This window comes from Typopeltis vanoorti, chromosome 6 (genome assembly GCF_054136105.1).
Source record: "Typopeltis vanoorti isolate ZY-2024b chromosome 6, IOZ_Tvanoo_1.0, whole genome shotgun sequence".
Lineage (NCBI taxonomy): Eukaryota > Metazoa > Arthropoda > Arachnida > Uropygi > Thelyphonidae > Typopeltis > Typopeltis vanoorti.
In genome coordinates this window covers 79,861,938-79,882,273 of record NC_143554.1, presented here as the reverse complement: position 1 = coordinate 79,882,273, position 20,336 = coordinate 79,861,938, and positions in this window count along the sequence as shown.

Genomic DNA, 20,336 nt, shown 5'->3' with positions numbered 1-20,336 from the left:
ATCAGGGTACAATCAGGAAAGCAAAGAAACGAAAATTACTAGCTAAACGTTAACTGACAATTTTATTTCAATAACAAAATAGTAGTGCGCGTGAAACAATACGCGTGTCGCGGATACATGATTTACTTCACATGGCATATTCCGGTAATTGGACCAAATTTTTTTAATAAGCTATATAAAACACAATGAATTAATAAAAGACCCTACAAGTTTCGTAAGTCGTTTGACTTACATCTTCAGGGATAAAAGGTAACTTAAAGTTTAAAACACAAAGAAAAGAGAACTTATTAGTAATAGTTCATGCTATACAGCTGTAGCCGTCTGACTATTCATAAAATTAAAAATCAGAGTGCAGATTCAAAGTAGTGCCGAGTTACTTGTTGACAGTGGCGCACCCAGAGGGAGTGGGCAAGGTGCCAGGGCACTCCCCCCTCCCCAAAAAAAAAGAAAAGGAAAAAGCACTAGAAAATTTTCTAAAAAATCTTTTCCTAATTAAAATTCATTTTTTTTTAAATTTATGTTCGTGTCTTCTACTTCTGTACTACTTATGAATTAGCGATCACTGCAGATAGTCAGTCAACGATTTGCGAATACACACTACGCATACGACCTATGTATGCGTAGTATGTATTCGCAAATCGTCTACTCAACTCTCCCCCCCCCCCAAAGGTTAAATCCTAAGCTCCCGGCCCCCTCCAAGATTAAATTCTGAGTGCGCCACTGCTTGTTGAGATGCATTTTGTAGTTTGCACTGAAGTTCATTTCTTGTGTGTTTATTGATCTAATTAAAGTCTTCCATATATCTGGTAGGATTAAACCTTGGTTCCTGTTAAGGTTATTTGTAGCACGGGCGACTGTAGCAGCTTCTGTGAAGATTCTGGAACGGTAGTTTTCTTCTATATATGGCATAAGACTTTTATTCCATTCAATAATGTGGTTGGTTGTAGAGAAGTGGGAAGAAGGTCCAGAAATATCTTGTCTGTTGTTTCTAACATAGCTGATGTGTTCCTTTTGTCTCACTACGAAGCTTCTAGATGTCTGACCAACATAACTTAGACCACAGGAACAAGGGATGTTAAACTCCTGCATGTTTGTAGAAAGGATTGAAATCTTTTGGTGATCTTAGAAATTTCTGGATAGTTTCAACTGGCTTGAAGATCACTCTAATATTGTGTGGTTTTAAGAGGCGAGCTAGTTTTTCGGAGATGGTACCAACGTATGGAATAGTTATAGTAGATATATATTGGGTGTCATCACGTTTTCTTTGTGGTATACCAGAGAAGAGAATCTTGTTAACAAGTCTTCTAGGGTAGCCATTTAGGATTAGATCGTTTGGTATTTATATTATATTTTTAATATTATGTGACGTTAATGTAAACCATTAATGGCACATCAACATCAATATTAAAAAAAAAAAAAAGATGTTTGGCATACCTGGGTAAAAAGGTTCGCCATCATTATCATAGATCGAACCTATGGCACGTCCGAGAATTTTGCTGGCACTTCAGCGAAATCATATCAAAAGGTTATCACCATTTAGGTATGATTCTATGCTCAGTTGGTTAATTTATATGTAATGGCTCTGGCATAATTTACTTGGTTCTTATTTCAACAATACCGTGTTCACTTTATTATCTGTTACTATTCTTTTCATCTTCAAAGTTTGTATTTTAGGAATTCTTTGTATAAATTTATTTTGAACTTCAGAGTTTTGAATTCTAGCAATATTCTCGGTCAATCTTGCATAATATGAGTGTAGATAGTATCTTTAGGTAGGAGATGAATTTTGCCACCCCGCGTGAGAGCACCCGGATGTATAGAGCAGGATTTACAGATGTATGTCCCTTAACTCATTCGTGTTGATAATTTACTACAGGTTTATATGTATTCGAGAGTAAAATTCCAATAAAAAAACTGACTGGTGGAAGCTGTGAATTTAATGTTGGAAGTGCTAATTATTTCATTACCAGAAAAAACACGGATTGATCACTTGAAATACTTTCAATTGCCTTTCTATATGAGAAATATGTAAATTTTGTCCCTAATGTCACATTTAATGTTGGAATAAATTGCACGATTCGATTTATTAACATCACTGTAAGTCATTTGTTTCTTCGCTGAATCTCTTGGAAATTTGTCTTAAACTCAGACTCTTCTAATAAATTCGAGTAGCTGATGTGGTAAAAAGATAAAAAAACAGATTGCTTTAATTTGTGTTGAAATTTATTTTTTGTGCATCCCACCCACGAAAGGCGTTTCTCCCTTTCAATACATAATCTTTACTTTAGATGGCTCTGAATTATATAATCCGAAAATGTGTGAAAAACCAACCACAAGTAGAACCTTGTTCAGTCACTTTAGGCCTTATTTTAGGAGGGCATTGGTCGATACCACAGTCCTCCTGCCATCTCGTATCGAAAATTCTTCCGTATCATCGAATTTATCAACTTTTATATCCAGAGTGATACTCAAAACCACTATTGACTGACCAGTGTGCTAACTGATTTCTTATGCTTCAATTTTTTTTTTTTTATTTAAGAAAACGCAAGTATATTTTAATGTAGAAGATTCAATGTCGTTTGTATTCACATATCCTTGTATTTAAAGTATGCACTAAAACATTTTCCGATGTATATCCCCAGCCCACATAACTGCGAAGGAAAGAATTAATGGGACCATTCGTTTGTTGACGCCACAATTGCTTGTAGACATTGGAATTTTTTTGTTTCACCTGATGTACTAGTATTATTAATTTTAATCATTTACTCGTATATTATGGTCATTATTTGAACTTGCATAATTCGAATTTTATTATTCCAACAACCAAAATTAACGATTTAGTAGCGGATTGTATTGTTAGGGTATCGAACTCGCTAAAATTGTTTCGAGGATGAGATTTCTCATTCAGAGAAATCCAATTATTATAGTTTATTCCTTTTTAATTTTATTCCTATAGGATTTTTATAGTTTATTCCTGTTAGAGATAGAATTAAATTACTGATATTGGGTGTTTCGTCTATTACAATGAACACCGTAATGAAATTTCTCAATATGATTGACCAAGCTGTTTTCATTTTTTTTCTAAATTAGAAACTTGCCATTTTTTTCACGTGCATAATTTTAGTTTTTTTCAGTTGAAAAACAGGAATTTACTTTTAAATACACTGCTCAATTTCAAAAAAATAAAAATAAATAAAAAGCAAAGTTGAATTATTTAAATTCCTTTTAAACTAATAAGAGTTTTTTTACCCTGGGTTATTCATTTGTCACTGACGGTTACAATAATTAAAATAAAAACTTCCGTTTTTTTTTTAGACTAATTATTTAAAACGATTCATACATTTAATAATATATATACGACGTTTTCCACAATATATACAAGTGATATTTTCAAAGAAAGTTATCCATAATTGTTATATCGAATGTTACATCAACATTTTCAGTAATTGCATTTCTCGCTGTTATAACAAAACCTGTACGTAGAAACCAAGGGGAGTGGAATGAAGACAGGCAAGGCTTCCATTGATACTGATTATTACGAAACACCAATTTACTTTATTCTTTCCATGTTGATTTCCAAGCATATAATTATGGACAATGTAATCAACAATTTAATTTTAATACGCATTTACTCTCATTTTTATGTTCATTCAAATAATTGACAATCACAGTTGTATTTCCATAGTAGAAAGTTAAGCTAATATTTTTTTCAAATTCTTAAGTCTAAAGCCTGCGTACTTCGGTCGCTATAGACAAAGCCTGTTGTTCGAAAAGACCTGGGTTCGATTCCCATCAGCGACGTGAGGATCCTTTATCCGATCTCTTTCGACGAAAGGTAAATTAGCCGGTCTCATACGGAGGTAGGGTTTTATTTCACCGGGAAACCTCAGTTTTTCTACCTCCTCAGAACAGGAACTGTGGAGGCATGCATCTACAGAAATAGAAGGCATAGGGCTAACCATCTTATCCGCGATACGGTAGCGGTGAAGTGAATAGAAAATCTTCTACACCGCAAGGTAAAAATAGCAAGGTTACTAACTTTCAGAAAGACCACAATTGCAGTGTGGCTCTGCTGCGGCCTCAGTTAATTCCAGTTGCAAGCTGGTAGCTATCGTGCGACTGTAGTCTGTGAAGTTATTGTAATTTTTGCAAGAAAAAGGGGCTTCACCAAGTGACATTCACCTTGAACTGTTTAAGTATTGCGAATAGTGATGCTAAAGAATTAGGTGTTTTTTTTTTTTTTTTTGGTGCAATGAATTTAAAGTGGGCCGTGTGGACATTGAAGATCGACATAGGGTGGGCAGACCTTCACTAAAAAAAAAGAGAGCAGACAACATTTCGCGCATTAACGGCATCGTTCTTGAAAACCGATGAGTGAAACTGCGTGAAATTGCACAAGTCAACTTTTTTGGGTAAGTCTGTTAACGAAATTGTCCACGATGTCCTTGGCTTTCGAAATATGTGCCGCAACATTTGCAAAAGAAGCAGAAAGAAACAACCATGGGATGTGTCTAGGAATCTGTATCGATACAATGATAAAAGCGAGGATTTTGTTGGCTCGCTTAGTCACAGAAATGAAACTTGAGTTTATCACTTCACTCCAGAGATCAAATAACACTCCATTATCTGGAAACATCCACAATCTCTTGTGCTTTAATCAAAACTCTTCCCAGTGACGGAAAAGTCATGGTCATAGTGTTCTGGGGATCTCCTAGATGTTCTGTTTGATGGACGTCTTGTCGAATGGGGATGAGTGAAACAATCATTGAGGATCTGTACTGTTCGACGTTGGATAAACTGAAAGCTAACATTCGACGCAAATGACCAGGACTCCTGATCATCAGCGTAAGCAGCATATTTTTTGTTGAAAAACTGACACATCCTTCCCTCTACAGCCCAATCTTAATGCTTTCAGATTTCTATTTGTTGAATCCTCTCAAGAAACACCTTTCCGGAAGGCATTCACCGATGAAGTTCATCAGGCGGTGCGAAGCTGGTTACTGGATGTGAGCACGAAATTTAGTAGTGGTATTGGTGAACTGATGCATCGTAGGTCAAGTGTATCAATCAATTTGGAGACTTTGAGAAGCAGTGCATGTTCACTTATTTCTTGGTCTACAGTTTTAACTTCTATTATTTAACATTTCCTTGGTTTCTGTAAGGCATTTTTTGGTATTTTGGATAGTTTTTTTCAGAAGGACTACCTATTGGACGGGGTTATTTGTTGGATTACCCAGTAACCCTAATAAAATGTGTAACTTAAGAAAGCTCCAAGCTTGACAGGGTTTCTTGATTATTTTTTACAGTATAAAAAGGGGTGCATAAGAGTCAAAGCTGTATAACTGAGAGGACACCTACCACATAGCCTTTAAAGGAATGCGGAGAACCGACCAGGGCTTCCGACCTAATGTCCAATCCTCACCTTCTCGTGGTGCACCCTGTTGGGTATCTACCTGGATACTGAATGAACGAGGAGGGGCTGGCAATTTGGGATTTAGCCGACCAAATTGTATTCCTATTGGTTAAACCAAAATAAAAAATGATGGTACAACATGACAAAATTTCATGCCGGCTGGGGCGTCGCCCGGTTAAACGTCCCCCATTCTTTTCGCCAGGGAACCAGGGCGAACAGCGAAAAGTCAGCTACTGGAACAAATCTGAAAACACACCGTAACTCAACATCACCCGAGTTAAAGATCGGTACTATCAATATAAGAAGCCTGAATGGCAAAGAAATGGAGCTAGCGGAGGAATTAGATAAGTACCAGATCGACATAATAGGGGTGACTGAAACAAAAAAGACAAACTGGTGAGATCTTTCTGAGCAATAAATAAAAAATATTATATTCAGGCAATGATAATCAAGCAAATGGATTAGCCATAGTATTCAACACAAAATACGAGGCTCATCTTCTTGAGGAGCAGGCAGTGTCAAGTAGGGTGATTTGATTTGGACAAATATCAGAATGGGGAACTGGACAATGAGACTTATTTGTGCCTATGGTCCCACAGAAGGTTCTACTAAGGTAGAAGTGGAGGAATTTTTTGAGGCTCTAGAGAAAGCTACTGACACAATGAAAAAGGAAAAGTTGTTCCCTGTTGGTGATCTAAATAGCAGAGTAGGAAGTGATTGTCAGACATACAAAAATGTTTTGGGAAAATTTGGGGAAAAGAGCAAAGCTAATAATAATGCAAATACTTGTTGGATTTCTGCTCAGGACATGGACTGGTAAGAAGAATGAAGGAAAACGATTATGAAAAATCGAAAGTGGGTGAAAAATATGAATTTTCAGTTATCATTGGGATAATTGATGTACAATTTTTGTTAAATAAGAGTTCAAATTTATTTCCTAAAGAAATTTGTATTTCTGATGGAATTAGTGTAAGATATGCAGTGACAAAATCACCTTGTAGTTGGAAAGAATTACCTGAAAGAGTTAAAAAAACAGAATTCTTGGTTAATAAAATATAACCATCAGCTGAAGTGGGAAATTGGTTCACTAGCTTTGGACAAACTAAGAGACTGGATGATAGAATCAACATGCAAATATCATATATTTCTTGCCAAAGGAAGAGAAAAATCAAAAACATTAACGAAGTTAATAGGGAGGCCTGTTCTTGATTTAAATGAAATTGGATGCCTGAAACGTGAAAACATAACGTGTACTTTTAAATGCTTTTGGAAACATAACGAAATATTCTGTGCTTTTAATAATTCTCTGAAGTATACGTATTGGTTTCAAAGAAATAAATACACAACCCTTAATTTTACTACAGTAATAAATTCCCAACGAACGCCAAACGAAAAATTAACTTTCAGATGAGAGTCACATTGTCAAAACCATACGATGGCAATTCCACAACCATGGAAGAACCTTTTGATGTATTTTTCAATTTATTTATTTTCTGTATTGTTAGATTCAGTAAATACAATTTGTAAATAATATTTCGTTCAATAAAATGTGTAAATTTAAATGAACAAATTGGGTGTCATATATGTGTTATATAAATTTAAGAAGGAAGATAACATTTTTTTTTTCCTTGTGAAATTTCATGGCACAAAGTAACCAGAGAATTTTTTTTTTTGATTCATTGAATTAAAAGTCTTATTTGTTCGTTATCTACAAAAAAGGTTAATGAATGAAAATTAACAGTGTGGGAAAATAATTCGCAAATAAATTCTACTTACAGAAATGGGTTAAGAGCACAAGGAATCGAAGGTAAAATTAATAGTTATATCGGTAACTTCCCAACGGAAACCAAGAGTTCAAAACAAAACACACGATTTCTCACCTACGTACAACAAAAGGCAACCAGATAAGATAGATACCTTAAAGGTAAGACTTAATCAGAAATATACAGTGTTGGAAAATAATTTCTCATATACTTTATATATTTATTAATTCTGCTCAGTTATTCTGTTAGAATATGACCTGTAAAAGTAAAATACAGAAAATAACGAATCAATTGAAAAAAAAATAATAAAAATTTCACTTCTCTGAATTCCATACTCTAACAGCAATCGGAATTCGAAACCGGAAATAACACTTACCCTAAACAAAATGGTGCATAGACTTTCCCAAGTGGGAAAGAATTAATACAGACAACCAATCGGATACTACTCTAAATTAAAATTAAATGTAAGCATTAATTAACAACACCAATGAATCCCAACGGTAACGAAGAATGAATAATTTTAGGATATGTGTTATTCAAACATCTTGATACTAAGTCCTTAGTCATATGTAATTATTTGAGAAATATCCAAACTTGAGGAACTGCTACCTTTTGAACAATACCCAATTTACGGATGTGACTCATGTCATCCCCTTTGAAGAAAACCGCTCGCTCAGGGATATTGCAAATGACGAAACCCCAGCATCTACAGTCTGTAATCTAAAGGACGAAGTAACTAGTTCAGGTTACAGTATTTACAGAAATTTCATTCTTTGTGGTTTTTGTGTTGTGGATATAAAATTGAACTATTTTGGAATATTCGTATTTAGAAGAGTCATCTGGAAAGCTGCAAGTACTTTTTTAACTTAAACATAACTGATCGCGTGTTGTTTGGTAAGCGTAATTCTAATACTGAATAGTATTTTTTTTTCCCATAAGAATAATCATAGGGTATATATTAGAGTATCAACATGGACATATTAGCGATTTTTATGTCTAATGTGTGTGTGTGTTTAAGGACAGGTACTTTAAGTATATAATTAATTATTCAGAAAAACTTGAAACACGAGAGCCATCACGACTTTCTCTAAGAATTCCCACACTTTAACAGGAAAGAAATACCGAAAATGTATTGGAAAATTAGTACAACTATCTATAGAATAAAAAAACTATGTTTGTGTGACATAGAATATAGTTAAATTAAATTATCATTCCAAACTCAATAACAACAAACATTCACGTCACGAATCCTAATGTTATCTTGATCTTGTCAGAAGTGTCCCACCAATCGCGACACGATTACTTAACCACTAACTGCCGCCATCACGACTTACTCTAAGAATTCCCACCCTTTAACAGGAAACAAATACCCCAAATGTATTGGAAAATTAGTACAACCATCTATATAAAATAAAAAAACCCGTATGTTTGAGTGACACCAGTATATAATTAATTATTCAGAAAAATCTAATCACACCCGCCATCACGACATACTCTAAGAATTCCCATAGACGACAATGACGGATGTGTGTCACCCTGGGAAAATTCAAAGATATCTTATCTCAAAACATACCCCACAATTCCATAGCCAAACCAAAATACCGCACAAAGACATAACGTCACGATTCTTATCTTATCTTGATCTTGTCAGAAGTGTCCACCAATGACAACACGATTTCTTATCCACTAATATCATCCTTTCCATTCAAAACAATAACGTCACTTATTTACAACTAACAGATGACGTCACTTATCTACATCTCATAACAAACATTCGCGTCACGATTCCTTATCTTATCTTGATCTTGTCAGAAGTGACCACCAATCACGACACGATTTCTTATCCACTAATATCATCCTTTCGATTCAAAACAACAACGGCACTTATTTACAAATAACAAATGACGTCACTTATATACTTCTGAAAACAACACACACCCACGACACGATTCCTTATCTTGATCTTCATCTGGTCAAGAGTGCACCACCAATCACAACATGAATCCTTATCTCTACCATCACCCATAATTCCATACGCGAACCAAAACACAAGAACTGAAGCCATTCACACATACCCTCAGTGAATTTCATGACTCATGAAGCCACACTCGCCGGAAGCATTTTGTCAGAAGAGCCACCCCTACTACTCTGGACCCTTGGTTGTAATTTTGTCAAATTGTTGAGGAATGATTCCGTTTGCTTCGAATCCATTGGCCTCATTGCTAAAGATCTGGTATTTTCAAATCGGAAAATCATTTTTCTTAGATGTGTTATTGCATTGGACTTTTCTTCTATCCTTCAAACGTTGGAATTATCGAAGCGCGGCATTAACGTTACCACCTTGTTGATAGTAAATCTTGACTAGCAACGCACGTTCCGGTAACGTGAGATCCAGTGTGATCAGCACTTCAGTGTGATCAGAATGAGGCAAATCTATTTCGTTCTTCCTTATATCCACCAACTCGTCAGTAGATGAGAGTATACAAATATCACGTTTTCCATTGGTGGAACAATTTTGTACTTTTTTTTACTGTAAATCAAAACCACCAATGAAAAAGTTTCATTTTACTTTTACCAAGTACCATGTTCCAGAATGTACTTAAACCAAGTTTGGCTGAATTTCATTCAACACATTTCGCTACAGGACTCTGAACATCTTCTCTTTATGGTAACCCTGTATATAACACTTTAAAATATTTTGTATATTATGTATAGGTAGGTGAGCACGAATTTTCAGATATGTGCAATTTCTTAGTTCTGGCTCAACACCTGCCCTTTAATAATAACAAAAAAAATTAATATTCATTTATAAATAGTAGCAAATGTTATAAGCAGTGAGACTATATGCGGTTATTGTTAATGACATAATGCAGCAAGATCTAAAATTTTGTGTATACATAACGATTGTATTACTTGTGTGATATTAAACTTTGTCGACACCAGTATCCTGACATTTCCAGGAAACGGTGATAAATTTTGAGCACTTAATTTCGTATCATTGAGTGCGATCAAACAGTGATTTCTTTGATTTGTTCTAAGCATGTTATTGCGCACTTCAGTTATTCTTGTGATAACGCAGTAATTTGTTTGCTCTCCTACACCAACACACACCCTAAATTAACCAAACAATCGAAAGTACTTTTGTATTTTTAGATATTATACTTACGCGTATGTATTTCAAGAGATAGCACAGCGGAGGGATACAAATGCAACAGCTACATAATGCATGACATTTGTATGTGTTATATGTTAAGCAAATTCAGTTTAAAGGTTTATCCCCAGTGCAAACCTACACATAAAACTCCGCAATTGGATTTCGTAGTACGGTTTTCATTCCAAAATTAACGTGCTTTCGTTAGAGCACTTGCAAGGCCAATTCAACTTAGTAGGTATCAACTATACTCTTTGTATTGGAAAGAACTGGAATCTAGTTTGAGACGAGAAGAATCTTTGTATTTTTCCACCTGAAGGTGGGTCAATTGATTAACGGAGTTGGCCGTTTTTTTTTTTTTTTCCATCGCATATGGAACCGAACCTGGCATTCCGTGTGGGATTCCAGGTTCACGAGTAACGTTCGATAGCTAGTGCTGACCAACCAGTTGGGAGAATTTCGTTATTTTTATTTTAACACCTAATAAAATTCCAAATAAAAAGGATTATTTAATAAACGGTAAACCAGGATACTTTACTCTTGATTCAGCTGCCAGGAATTCCTCCAGAATAGAAAAAAGACATCGAATCTCTATTTTCCTGATATTCTTATATTTAGATTTTTTTTTTTTCACTTATCTGAGCTAGTCGAAGCATTTGCTTTAAAATAACAGCGCCGACTAGTGCATGCTCCGAAAAGCAGACAGTTGTTCTAATTGTTGAACAGTAGACGACACTAATGAGCCTCCTCGAATTAACTGAATGTATATTATCTCTCCGAATCACATAATCTTATTTTCTTACTAAAATATCCAACGGGACCCGAAAATCCTATTTTACTTTTAAGTGAGATGAATTTCATCACCCTGTGTAAGACCACCGCTCTGCTTATTGCAGGCCTGAAGTGGCCTGCGAAAGGGTCTGTTTTGTCTCTAGACCGGGGTTTCCTTACTAGGTAAAAGATAAAATAGAATAGAAAATAAAATTAATAAAAATACCACGGCACGAATGTACTATGTTTACGAAATAACCTTTCGTGTGGGGGGGAGGACTATATATCAGCAAATAAAGTGGATTTTCGAGTCAACGGAGTCCATATTATACATAGTTTTCCAATAAAATGTTTTGTATTTTAATATCTGTCGTTTTATTCTATATTTCTCTCATCTGTTACATGGATTACTTTGACGAAACAAAATCGTAAAACATAACGATTTAGTCTTAAACCTAACCAAGTCATTTGTGCCGTTAGGAAGTCGGACAGAAATGTGTCCCGCGAGTAAAAAAGTTATTAATCCTACACACTTATTTCTACCACGAAATAACAGTAGTAATACTTTAAAAATAATGCAAAGTTTTTCACAGCCAAAGTAAAAGTACCGTATCTCAACGATAGTACCATTTATTTTTTGTTACCACTTATGCTATAAAAATTGCTGATATTTTTGCTTACCTTGTTTTCACATCCACGCAAATGAATCACAAACAGTTAAATGATTTGAATATTGAGTAATAAACGTTCTACAACAGCGCGCAACTAGCTATTTGTAGACGTATTTTAAATTGACAAATCTGATTTAATCGCCCCAATCACGGAATTCGTATTGTTTTTCCCCTACATGAAACTACTCATTGCATAAGATGAGTGATTGGTATTTTTAGATTTAAATATACCGCACAGAACAGAGTGAATTTTTATTGTTGAAAGAATAATGTAAATGATGAGAGATGCGAATATTCTTTCGGGTGTGGACCAAACGAACTTCTACCTTTTTAGCCTAAGCCAATGAATATATATATAATATTTCTAAGGTTATTTGCCAACCTATAGTACAGTTGCTTCATGGTGCAGTCGTGACACACCAGACAATCAAATTCATCTCCCTCTTGAAATGCATTTACGAGTATAGTCTTGTATATATCCTATTACGTGTGTGTATGTAATATATGTATATAGATATGACATTATACTTTATTATTTATACGATATTTATTGAAATAAATATATAAATACGACCAGAGATTTACCCGATTTCCATTAGATGGCGCTATATTCCATTGTGATGCGATTCTGATAGCTCACAGGTGCTATTGTAACAAACACAATTGTGTTGTGCATGTAGCATAGCCACGTGATGGAAAAGTGCGAATTCAGTACAGTCATATGATACGTTTAATTCAAGATCACCATCGCATAGCTAAGCATATTTATTTATTTATATTTTTTATCCCACTTGTAAATGCATGTAATGGTTTAATAACGTTTTTAAAAGACCAGCTGTTGGATTTTCTTTTTTCAAAGTATTGATATGTCGGTGGTGGTGTAAACTCTGGAGCATTAATAGAATAATTTGGCAATTAATTCTAAATTCATTTTGTTGAAAATAGATGCGAAAGTGAAGTTTTGTGGACATCTTCAAGCAAGTTTCTTTTCTTAAGAGTCAAAAAAAAAAAAAAAAAAGAAAAAATATATATATAAACGCTAAAGTTGAATATTTGTGGAACTGAATTTTCTAATGTGGTGGACGTTCGGATATTACACAGCATAAAGCTAAAAAGACACATAAAAAAAGTATTTGCAACAAGGAAAGATAGTTGTAGGTTACATTTTGGTCACCGACTAGAACATTTATTTTTCTGTCTCGAATTTGTTAATCTCTAACAAGCGAAATATTTTCCCACCCTAATCCTGCATGTTTAGGGGTAAAAATAGAAACCTATAGAAACGCATAGACATAAATAGGACTGCTTCTATGGTTACATTCAGGAGGGGGGGGGGTTTGGTATTAAACAACCGTGAGTTGAATAATTGGTGCTGGCTGAAGGTAGTAACCTTCTGGCCACCGATTTCCAAAAGATAGTTACTTTAGCTACTCACTTCGTGAATAAACAAAATCATAAATTAAATTTTCTTTTGTTTTAATATTGTTGCGGTTTGTATAAAATGGTAATTTACAGAAGGCCATAACTTTATACCTTAAGTATGAAGTAAAAGAAAACAAAATCATGCGATCTGTACTTTACAAAATTGCACATCGTTTTCTGTCATTATTTTAAAATTGCAGACATCAATTGTTAAGAGAGTGGACTGCAACGCATTCTGTCGAAAGCAGTTTCCCCTGTTAATAATGCAATGAAGAGGTTGCAGGGAATGGAACAAATATTAGTCACCTCAAACAGCATATCTGCTTTGTGACAAGATTTCAAAATAATTTTTAAAGTTCATTCCTTGGGGATTCATTTGGCCTATAAGTTAATTCCGAATTACCATTGGAACATTTACAAATTTGTATATTAAACTAAGAATACATTGTGTAAATTATATTTAATATTACAAGAAGAGATCGCCTTTCGAAATAAAATTTCTATTAAGTATATCCGCTCTCGAATAAATAATGTACCGATGGACGGGTTTAGTCTTACACTGGAACTTTTCGTTCTTGAGTTCAGAAGTGGTTTTGAAAAAATAAAGCATCTATATAACGCTGTCTATATTAATAGATAAATGGGATATTTAATTCATCTTTTGTAGTAACGTAACAGTACATAATTAGTTTCTTGTGAAAATCTAGGATTAGTGAAATAAGGAGGCGATTAGTATTATAAACGAAATTTATGTCCTCTTTTCGAATTTCTTGAATTAATCTACTGAAAAATGTTTATCACCTATAAGGTAAATTACTCTTATCACACGTGAAATCATTTGGATGTATGCAATAATGAACACGTGCTGTATATATATTTTCATTCTTTTGATGATCAGGTAGCCTGAAGAATAATTTTATTTGCTTTTATGCACAGTTCATTGTCAAAAACGGAATGCTTTACTTATTATTTCTCATTAACTCATATTTTGTTGATACGCTTGAAGAAATACTTAATAGGGTTATTAACAGTAAACAGTTCGTAATGGCTCTGAACTTAATGAGATGAATTTAAAGGGATTTAATGAGGTCAGATGTGTCATCTCGTGATGACACACCACCTCCTGTCACAGTACTTTGTTTTCCAATAATCCGCTAGAGGGGCGTCTTTCGTTTTATACTCAGCATAAATGTTAGCTGAGCGAAAACCATAATTTGAGCATCAAATTTTTCTATTAAAACTGTGTCGATCATGAGAAAGCATATACAGAAATTAAAATTTCGTTAACTTATAATTCACTTTCAAAATCGAAGACTTTTTTTTATTCTTAATTATTTATAAACATTAAAAGCGCATCTTATTTTATGTTATTTTTATTTTTTTTTTTAAATTTCAAAATAAAAATTACATTTTTCTAAAAATTAACTTCAAGATGACGAAATATTCTCACACACCTTATCTTACGTAATACACTTCTTTATAAATTATTTATTTTATATTCCATAGGATGGTAGAACTTTGGAGGATTTTTCAGGGTAACGGATGGCAATGCTGTAGCCAATGAAGTTTTAACTGAGGCCCGGCTATTGCCGTTACCCAGCAATGACTAGAACCGTTAGCTCAATAACACCCATCCACACATTTTCTTCAATCAGATGAACGGATAAAGAGTCGAGGACAAAGTCCATCTCCCCCTCCCCCCCCGTCAAAAAAATATTAGAGGCAGCCTCCGTTTCTCTGATTACGAGTATTCACTACAACGCATGCGTCAAAAGCGATTTCATGAAGAGCTAATACGTAAATAGCTTTTGTTTCTCATCGAATTTTTTTTTTTTTTTTTTTTTTTGTACAGGTTGTAATGGAGAGAAGAAAATATGGATTGCTTCATAAGCTACTCTGCTTTTCTTTTGTAATAATATATCACAAGATTTCAAAAGTTCTTCATATCTTGAAGTTTCATTTGCTTCATTCATTAAGCCAATTTAAATTACACTTTTAACATTATCATATCTGTAATTATATATTAAATTAAGAATGCAATATGTGCAAACCATATTTACTATTAAGAGATCGGGCATCAAAATAGAATTGATATTAAATGTACCCACCCTTAGGGGTACATCTTAGTAGCCGAGGATGGGATTAGGGTTAGATATTTATTTTTTTTGTTGAGCCCATACGAGAGGTTCGTTGATCAACCAATAGTAGGGAAAGGAGGAACTTATCCCTCCATCCTATTTAAAAACCTGTATATTGTATTCCTTGGGAAGCCCATCGTGGGGGGGGGGAGGAAGAGTGTTCCACAGTACAGCAGTAGCTGGGATCAAGGAGGAGGAGAAGAAGAAACTTCTGTGAGTTTTAAGGTGTACTGTGAAGGGATGTTAAGCGGCAGCTGCACGTTTTCCAACGAGCTTAGTACTGAGCGGGAAATTATTGATGTTATTACAGATGAGCATTTCCCATGGAAACATTTGTGGAAAAAAAAACTTCTGTGCGAAAGTGGGGGAAGTGAGTTGGTAAGGAATTGGGTCATTAATAAGTCTAATTGCTCTCCTCTGTATTGAGTCAAGCATTTTGAGGTTGCTTTTAGGGCCCCACTCCCATATGTGAAAGCAGTAGTCGATAGCTGGGCGGATTTGTGATTTGTATAATGTTAAGTTATTCAGGGGTGTTCTTGAGCCAAAGAGAAATCCTAGTTTTTTGGAAGTTGACAATGGTTGTGATGTGTTTATGCCAGGAGAGGTTTGATGTGAAGGTAATTCCAAGAAGAGAAATCTCAAACTGTCTAGAAATTTGGGTATTGTCAAACATACTGGGAAGAACTGGTTATTTTTATGAGAAACAGGACAGAACTTTGTTTTATTAGCAATGAAATTAATGACGTTATCTGAGCCCCATTGGAGGATGGCTCGGAGATCAGAATTGAGGTCAGTGGTGGTTGATGTTCTGTAGATTGAGGTGAGTTCTGTAAAGTAACTTTTATCAAATGAAAGGGCGGGATTGCAATGTGCTATCATCTGCGAAACTGTGTATTGGGTTGGAGGTCAACTGAAGTAGGTCATTGATATATAGCAGGAAGAGGGTTGGTGAGAGGACATAATCTTGTGAAACCTCGGCATTAGTTGAATGGTGAGATGATAAGGAACCATTCAAGGCAGTGTAGGAGTTGGGAGTTTATGATTTTTTCTATTACTTTAGACAGGACTCAGGTAAGCAAGATAGGGCGATAGTTGGACGGCAGTGACTTGTCGCCCTTCTTGGGAATGGGTTGAATATAGGCCAGTTTCCAGGTTGTGGGATAGACATGTGAAATAAGAAAGTATATAGAGACGACATAAGATAGGAGTCAGTTCTGGTGCATAAACTTTAAGGAAAATTGGAGGAATGCCATCAGGGCAGAAGACTTGTGTCTAATTTAGACAGTATTTTTTTTATCTTTTTCTGGCAAAAAGATATAGGGACATTGTATGTCGGGCATCTGGAATGGTTGGGGGCATTTACCGTTGTGAGTTATGCTTATGTGGGAAGCAAAGTGTGAAGCCAGAAGATTTGCTTTTTCAGTGGATGATGATGCAATAGAGCCATTTGGGTATGAGGGGATGGGAACAGTGTTGGGCAGAAGTTACGGCAAATTGCTTTGACGAAAGAAGACCAAAAAAGGTTTGGCTGCCGTTTGGACAGGCTGCTGGTTTCCTGATTTTGCTCTTTCGAACTCTGTTTTGGAAGCATCGATTGTCTTTTGCCATCTATTTCTGGCTTCAATGTAAGCTCTAAAGGAGGACGGAGACTTTTTGATTTGAATCAGTTACGGTATGTTTGGGTTTTCATTTGTACAGCCTTGACACATCTTTTGAAGAACCAGGGTTTAGTTAGGGAATGCAGTTCAGAGTAGAGTGGGGAATGTATGTTTCCATGCCGGTGAGGATTACTTTGGTGATAAGTTCCGTTCATATGTTTGGTTTGGAAGGCCGGAAGCAATAGTCCAACCATGGGATTGTGGCATAGAAGTTGCAGAGGCTGTTCCACTGTTATAATGCCAAACTACTCTTGTGTGTGAGTGGCTGGGTAAACGTCGTTGCATGGGGGAGAAGATGAGCACTAGATAGTAGTCAGAATTTCCTAAGGAAGGTCACTACTTTCACTGTGTATTTGGAAGGGGTCATTGAGGAAGAGATCTAGGGTGTTTGTGGAGTGGTTTGGGTTATCTGGCATCTGAACAAGTTGTGCAAGGTCGTTAGTGACGACAAATGTTTCAGCATCTTTTCCTGCAAGATCTGTACAAGTGGAGGAGGAAATCCAGTTGTGTTGTGGACATCTCCTAGGAGGATAATTTCGCTGCAGTGTTGTATTATATTGTTAGGTTATCAAACTGCGATGAAATTTGTTTCGAGGATGAGAACTGTCATTCAGAGGAATTCAATTATTGTAGTTTATTCGTATTATTAATAGATGGGAATTAAATTACTAATATTAATGCATGTTTCTTCTATTATCATGCAAGCCGTATTGAAATTTCTCAACATCGACAAAGCTATTTTAATTTTTTTTCTAAATTAGAAACTTGCCATTCTTTCACATATAATTTTAGTTTTCATTTAAAAACGGGAATTTCGTTTGACATTCCCAGCTCAATTTCAAAAACAAAACAGTAAAGTTAAAGTAATTAAATTGCTTTTAAACTGAATAAGAATTTACGTTTGGGTTTTTCATTTGTCCCTGACTTTTACAATAATTGAAATAAAACGTGCATTTTTTAGACTTAGATTTAAAACGATTCATAAATTTAATCATTATATACGACGTTTTCTGCAATATATACAAGTGGCATTTTCAAAGAAAGTTATCCATAATTGTCATACTGAATGATGCATCAACAGTTTTAGTGATTTCATTTCTCGCTGTTATTAAAAAAAAAAAAAAAAAAAAAAAAAAAAAAAACCTGTACGTCGAAACCAGGTGAGTGAAATGGAGACAGTCGTGACGTCCACTGATACTGATTATTACTAAACCCGAATTTATTTACCTGTTATTTTTTTTTCATGACGATTCCAAGCATTACATTCTGGACAATGTAATCAACAGTTTAATTTTAATATGCATTTACTCTCATTTTTATGCTCATTCTTAATTAGTAGTGCCAGTCGTATTTCCATAGTAGAAAGTTAGGCTAATTTTTTCTCTCTTCAAATTCTAAAGTATATTCGATCATCATTTTCAACTAAGGGGACTTTTCATTTCTTAACTCACCAGGCTATGATTTGTGTCGACTAATTGTTGTTCAGAGTATTCGTTATTTTTAAATTTCACTTTAATTTGTTTGTTACCGTGTTTTACGATGGGACATCCGAAAAGTAAGGTAACATTTTTTTTTAATAGTGAAAGGGAATGAGAAAAAATGAGAGTGGACAAATATACTATTTAATAACGTTAAGAAAGACCGCCATTGCAGTTTGACGCTACTGTTGCCTCAGTTAATTCCAGTTGCAAGATGGTGGCTACCGTGTGAATGTATTGCTGAAGTTATTCGATATTTAGCAAGCAAAAGGAGCTTCAAGTGATATTCATCGTCAACTGGTTGCTGTGTATGGAGAAAATGTGATGGCAAAGAATCAAGTGTTTTTTGGTGCAATGAATTTAAAGTGAGCCGTGATGACATTGAAGATCGACATAGGGTGGGCAGGCCTTCATTAAGAAAGACAGAAGACAACATATCGAGCATTAAGGACATCGTTCTTGAAGACTGGCGAGTGAAACTCGTGAAATTGCACAAGTCAACTTTCCTGGGTAAGTCTGTTTACGAAATTGTCCACGATGTCATTGGTTTTCTATGTGCCGCGACAGTTTCCAGAAGAGCACAAAGCAACACGCATCGAGATCTGTCTGGAGAATCTGTTACGATTCAGCGACAAAAGCGAGGATTTTAGGCTCGCTTGGGTTCGTCGCTTCATCCTGGAGAGCGAACAAGACTCCATGGCCTGGAACATCCACAATTTCTTGTGCTCAAAAAAAACTCAAAACTCTTCCCATTGACCGAACAGTCTGGGTTTGCCAAAGCGTTCTGTTGGTGGAACAATCAACGAAGATCTTTACTGTGCAACGTTGCACAAACTGAAAGTCAATATTCGACGCAAAAGACTAGGTCTCCCGACGAGCAATGTGATTTTGGTGTACGACAACGCTAATGCGCATATCATAGTGAGTTGTTATGCTATAATCGTTGTAAAACTGACGCATACCCTTCCCTGCAGCACAGACTTAGGGTTTTCAGATTTCCATTTGTTCGGCTTCCTCAAGAAAAATCTTCCGGAAGGTATTTCACTACGAATGAGCAAGTTCATTAGGCTGTGCGATGCTAGTTAGTAGATGTGGGACAAACACAAACAAATTTGAAGATTTTGTCAGAAGCAGTGCATGTTCACTTATTTCTAGGTGTACAATTTCAACTTCGATTATTCAACATACTCGAGAAAACATCCCCATAATTTCTATAAGCCTTCTTAAGTATTCTGGATAGTTTACAATGTTTTTTTTTTCCAGAAGATATTTCACAAACCGGCATCACCTTCACATTCATTTGAAATGGCTTTCTTTGGATCTGGAAAAGAGTGACTGAGTATCTTTAGGAGACAAGATTATTTGTTGGGTTACCGGTGAACCTACTAAAATGTGTAACTTGGGGAAGATCCAGCTTGACAGGATTTGCTGATTATTTTGTACAGTTTTTTTAAAACAATTATCATTGATGAATAATTTTTATAAATTTCGTTTCATTGCAGGATTCAAACTGTATTTAATTTAACCTTACAATATGGCAGGAGATTTTTTTTAAAGACGTGGATACCATATTCAGGAAAGGAAACCACGATTTAATTCTGTTATTTTGGGTAGCATTAAAATTCGCAGAACAAAATGAAATCATTTTAATTAAACTTAAATATAGGATCATCAGTTTTCATTACAATTGATACGTCAAGGAAGAGATTTGTAATTGGTCAGTATCTCACAGCTTTAGATTTCCCGACATGAGTTGCTGAAAAATCGAAAAAAAAATATATTTCGCTTAGTTTTAATCACTTAGTTATCTGAGAAATTTCGTATTAAATATCAACTAAATTAATCGTTAATTGGTGACAATTTCGTAAACT